Raw genomic sequence first — 6,012 nt, 5'->3', positions numbered from 1 at the left:
TTTATTTTTTGGCCACTGCTGCACAACCAGTAGCAGATTGATGACCCCTAAATCCTTTTTTCTTGGTGATAATTCTGGAACCTAGGATCATGCAGCTATAATTTGGCTTATTCTTCCCAATGTACAGCACTTTGCACATGTCCACTTAAATTGCATCTGCCATTTGGATGCCCAATCTTCCAGCCTCCCAAGGTCTTCCTGCAATGCAATCTCAAGCACTCCACCTGCGATTTAACTGCTTTGAATCGAGAATGCCAAGATCTGTCCCTTTAACAACTCCCCCTTCTGCTCTGCTCCCCGCCCTCCCAGCTCTGTACTCAGCTCAGCTGAGTTTCTATTTACTAAAATGAGGAAGAGGAAATGAAACCTGGTTCCTGCAGGCTTCGCTTTACTAATTCCTCTTTGTGGAAGCTGAGTAGAGCCGCAGTTTTTCAGCAGAGACATGTGAGGGGACAGTGGGGAGCCTGCACCCTAGATCCAAGAGCAAGTGGTACCCCTGGGAGACCGTAGCCAGGTAAGAGGCAAGAGAGAGCCCCAAAACGCGCAGATAGGGAGAGTGCCAGACAGAGGCAGGCAATGAGACAACAGGTGAGAGAGATTTTTAAGATTCAAGAAGTTTTTTTCTGGCGTGACAATTTGTACGTGTGTCGACCAACAGTGAGAATGATATATCGGGATGTTTTCCTGTAGAAACAGAATGGGGAAAAAGTTGTGAATCAGGCCTGAAGTGGTAAAAAATAGTTTACAGGCAAGAAATAAAGAAAATTTCAGGGTTCGATATTGTTTCTGATCAGTTTATGTTTCTGGCCTGGTGACCTAATGTAGCATAGTTTGTGCTGAAGCTGTAATTTCTGGTTTCCCACAGGATTACAATTCTCTTAAACAGGAGGATTGGAGGAAAAAACACTATAAATCTCAAAAAAAAAAAAACCCCACTCAATCTTATGCCACAGGAGGAAAAAGCCTCAGATAAGCTTCTACTTTCTACCACTTATATCCAATCATCGGCATAAAAAAAAAAACCTCCTTTAAGGCAAAATTGGAGATTCTTACTAGTCCCAAATATTAACATAGAAACTCTGGAAAAACTTTTATAACTATTTAAATCAACAGAAATTGATTTCCTGCTCATTCTTGACGTTTCTGTTTTGCCTGCCCTTGTCTTCTTTTAGGGGCCCTTTTACTAAGTCGAGTAAGCGCTTACGTGCGCCTATTTGGAGTTACCGCCCAGTTACCTTGTGGCTCATGCGGTAATTTCGTTTTTGGCGCACGTCTGAAAAATAGTTTTTATTTTCTGACGCGTTCCAGCTATGCGCATACGTCATTATCGCCTGGTTAACGTGTGAGACCTTACCGCTAGGTCAGTGGCTGCTGTTAAGGTTGCAGACCCAAAATAGACGCGCACCAATTTTTATTTTGCTGCATGTCCATTTTTGGCAAAAATAAATTTTAAAAAAGGCCTTTTTTACAGGCGCGCTGGAAAATAGATCTGCGGGGGCCCAAAACCTGCACCTACACTACCGCAGACCATTTTTCAGCGGACTTTAGTAAAAGGACCCCATAATTTGTGATCCTTTATATGTGTTGTTCATGGATGAACAGTACAGTTTCTGCGTGAGTCCATAAACAGATGGAAAGTATTTATTTATTTTTTTACATTTGTACCCCGCGCTTTCCCACTCATAGCAGGTTCAATGCGGCTTACATATTATATACAGGTACTTATTTGTACCTGGGGCAATGGAGGGTTAAGTGACTTGCCCAGAATCACAAGGAGCTGCCTGTGCCTGCAGTGGGAATGGAACCCAGTTCCCCAGGACCAAAGTCCACCACACTAACCACTAGGCCATTCTGTTCATGGCCATTTTGTCTTGGCAAAATCTGGGGGCAATTTTCAGACACTCTGGCCACAAGTAGGAGAAGAACTGAACGGAACCTGGAAACAGACTTATTTCTCTTTTTTTTTAATTTTTTGTTACATTTGTACCCCGCGCTTTCCCACTCATGGCAGGCTCAATGCGGCTTACATGGGGCAATGGAGGGTTAAGTGACTTGCCCAGAGTCACAAGGAACTGCCTGTGCCTGAAGTGGGAATCGAACTCAGTTCCTCAGTTCCCCAGGACCAAAGTCCACCACTAACCACTAGGCCATTCTGTTCATGGCCATTTTGTCTTGGCAAAATCTGGGGGCAATTTTCAGACACTCTGGACTATTTGCAAGGTTGCAGGTGACCTACAATACAAGCTGGTGTTCAAAAGGAAACTGTGGCGTTTCCCTTTGAAAATTCACTTGTGTACACAATAGGTACAAAAGCACCTTTGTACCTGCTTTGTTAGTAATGCATGCACTCTCCCCCCCCCCCCCCCCCCCCCCCCCCCCAATCTTCCAGTCTAACTACACCCTCTCTTCCCTGCTCTATAAGTATACATACCTATTTTTACCTGCACTGGGGGATGCAGGAGTGGAATTTTCAAAGGCCATTGTCATAGGGCAAATATGTTCCCCAGTGTAAAAACCTTTGAAATGTGGCCTTTTTGTTTATCTCTTTGGCAACAGACGTACAAATTGTCAAACCTAAATGAAGAGACAGATGGGCAAGGAAAGAGATTTAAAAAAAAAAAAACCTTTTAAAAATATTTTTAATTTCAGAAACAGAAAATGTATTACAATAAAATAAATTAGTTAAGACTTTAGTTTCAAAGTCTAACCTAATCTAATCTATTTATTTTTAGTCTTCTTAATCCCAACAATTGGCCAAAGCAATTTACAAAAGAGATTTAATTACAATAAAAAAAAGTGTTAAATAAATGCAACTTGACTGTAATGTATTTGTGTCCTCTGAGCTACAGTTTATAATTTACTTATAGTTTATTTAGGCTTTGTATACTGCCCATAGTAACATGCAGAATTATGTCAGGAAAACAGAAAGGAACTACAATCTCATAAAAGGACAGGATACATCCACACAAGAAGACAGATGCAATCACTATCAAAGAAGATACTCAGATGCTAGAACTTAGCAAATACGTCTTACCAAACAGAACTAGAGAGAAAGAGAATAAATCTGTAACTCTTCTCGTCATTATCTAGTTGCTTTACCTTTAGAATTACGTATGCTCAGGAACTATCAGGTATTTCGTAAAGTTCTCAAAACAATCTTATTCCATTGATTAGACGTATTTATGGATTTTATAATTACGACCACATTATTTCATTTATGATAGTTTGTAATTCTTGAGGTTATGTCTCATCATTTTGATTTGTGATCTGCAATGAACTGTGCATTGGTATTTGCAGATAATAAGTCCTGTATAACATAACATAACATATTTCTACACCAAACTCTTTCTATAGCACAGCTTGAAAAACTTATAAATATCACAGATTCATCAGGTGTGTGCTGCATTGGGAGCTGAATTGCATGAATGTTCAGGCTGAGTTATATTTGAACTTCATTATAACGTCATTTAGTTTTGGATCGATGAGAACTGGTTTAGTTTTAACAATTGAATTCTCAAGGGATTTTTTTTTTTTAATTTCTATTTTATATGTTTTATTAAAGTTTTTGTCATACAAATAATACAAAAGTGAACACTAAAGCAAACAAGGGATTTTTTAATGCCAACAAATTAAATATGCTCGATATATATTCCTACCATATGTTCTTCTGCAATCTGGAAGTGGAGGAAGGTTTCTGAATCTTTGTTCTCTATGAGCTTTTTGTACTCCAGTGAATCTGTGATATTTATAAGTTTTGCAAGCTGTGCTATAGAAAGAGTTTGGTGTAGAAATGAGTATTTTTGTCTCTTTCTTCCTCTATTGTGAGAATTAACATAACATAAAAAAAGAATTAAGAATCAATTGCTTGTTCATATAACCATGTTTAAATAGTTGTCTTAAACTCCTTGAAAGAGGAGATACTTTGGATGTGTAGTGGTTAGTTGCTCCAAGTGGCAGGAGCAATAAAATAAAAAGGCACTATTCCTTGCAGATTTGAGATGCACCTGTTTTGGACCAAGAAGGGTTAACCAATAATCATTTATAGAGTGGAGGACACGTGGCGGAGTATATGGAATTGTAAGAGCAGCCAGGCAGTTTAAATGCTTTAAAGGTAGTAATTAGAATCTTGTACCACCAACCACAGATTAGGACTCGTGTAGTGAAATTTTTGCATCAGTGCTTTCATTGACAACACTGGTACAGTTTTTTTTTCCAAATATTTTTATTACATTTTTTAAAGATACAACAAACATTTGAAAAACATATACTATAATACAATATAATGAAGTAAGCAAAGCTGAGTTCTAAAAATAATACTTAATGGCTAAGCAATAGAAAAGAGAAAAAGGTCTAAAGTTTTTCATTTCTTAAGACCGGTTTTAGGACCAGGCAAGGAATATGTAATAGACTGTTCATATTTTTTGTATAATAAGATCCAGTTCCACCAAAGGTAAACATTCACTTGAGAGTCATCTTTCCAATGCAATATTATTAATTTTAATGCAACAGATACTAAGAAATCAAACAATAATTTATAATCTTCTGAAAGAAAAAATGGAATGCAAATGGATTTCCAGATTATATATTTTGTCGCTTTCTTCCTCTATTGTGGGAATTAATGGTACAGTTTATATGTCAGAGTTAAACTATTTAAAATCTTTAGTGCAGGGATTCTTAACCGATGGTGCCCGTACTCTCAAGGGTACCATTGGTCAAATGGGGTGTGGAGAAGGGTCTTGAAACTGAGGCAATTTATCATTTGCTAACAGTCATTTTATTCAACAACATTATGTACAATTTATGTAGCATTGTAGCTTTAAGTGTGACTTCTTTTGGTAGTATAATCACTACTGTCATTTTAATTATATGTTCACAGTAAAATATGTTAATACTAATACATCTTATGTTCCGTAAAAGCCTGAGCAGTTCTATGCAGAGTCTTTTATTTATTTAAAAAATTTTATAACCTGCACAACTACAACCCGGAGTGGGGAACAATTCACAATGATAATTTATTTTATTTATTGCATTTGTATCCCACATTTCCCCACCTATTTGAAGGCTCAATGTGGCTTACAATGTGTCGTTAAGGCAATTGCCTTACCAGATTATATAACAGTAGTATTACATAGAGAACATGTCTTGCATAGTAAGATGAAGTAAGCAAATATGAAATGAGCAAATATGAGGGGGTTACAATTCCAAATTATAGATAAGTAAGAAGTAATAATAATACATATTTCACAGATATACCCCAGGAGCTGCTCAACATTAAAGTCCAGCAGTGATGAAGCAGTCCAGGACTTTCCCTAAGAAGAGTTATCAAACGCTTGCTGAAACAAAACATTTTTAAAGCCTTTTAAAATTTGTCCATATTTCGCAAGGCTCGAAGCTGAGTAGGTAGGGAATTCCACAATCTAGGATATAAAAAATCGAGTTCCTATACTTATCAAGAAAAACAATCTTAAGAGGCTGATCACAAGGACCGAGAAGCCTGATGTAAATGCAAACTTGCTGAAATTACTGGAGAAAGTTTATTGGTTATCATGTACAGCGCTGCGTACGTCTAGTAGTGCTTTAGAAATAAGTAGTAGTAGTTATCATTTTGAATACCAGTAACATTGCACTCTATACACAATAGTCAGCCAATGTAAAAAAAACAAGGGCAGGAGTATATGTTGAAAACGGCTCATTCCTAAAAGTACATGGACTGCAGCATTTTGCGCAATCTGTAACGATTGTAAAGCATATTTTGGTAGCCCTAGAAGCAAAGTGTTACAGTAATTGAAGTGAGGCATTACGATGCTTCAAACCACAAAACCAAAGTTCTCAAAGGATAAATAAGCTTTTTAGCCTTCTGTCAAGTCTTAATTAAAAAAACAGAACAAAACAGTACTAACCACCTTAGCTACTTGTGATTCCAAAAACAAAGATATCCTAACCAGGAGGTAAGATCAGTGGAGGAGTAGCCTAGTTTTTAGTGCAATGGACTTTGATCCTGGGGAACTGAGT

At 37.5% G+C, this 6,012-nt stretch overlaps 1 protein-coding gene across 1 annotated transcript in view; it reads left to right on the top strand.

Annotated features, from left to right (window-relative positions):
* Nucleotides 1-334: 334 nt before the first annotated feature.
* The window catches only part of UNC93B1 (unc-93 homolog B1, TLR signaling regulator), a 91,135-nt gene continuing 85,457 nt past the window's right edge, over nucleotides 335-6,012 (top strand). The window contains exon 1 of the mRNA XM_030222627.1: nucleotides 335-514. The gene's annotated coding sequence lies outside the window, so the exon portion shown is untranslated. The remainder of the gene's footprint in view (nucleotides 515-6,012) is intronic.

The sequence above is a fragment of the Microcaecilia unicolor genome, chromosome 1 (genome assembly GCF_901765095.1).
Source record: "Microcaecilia unicolor chromosome 1, aMicUni1.1, whole genome shotgun sequence".
Lineage (NCBI taxonomy): Eukaryota > Metazoa > Chordata > Amphibia > Gymnophiona > Siphonopidae > Microcaecilia > Microcaecilia unicolor.
Note: the sequence above shows the minus strand (reverse complement) of the source record. Positions and strands in the feature narration are given on the sequence as shown.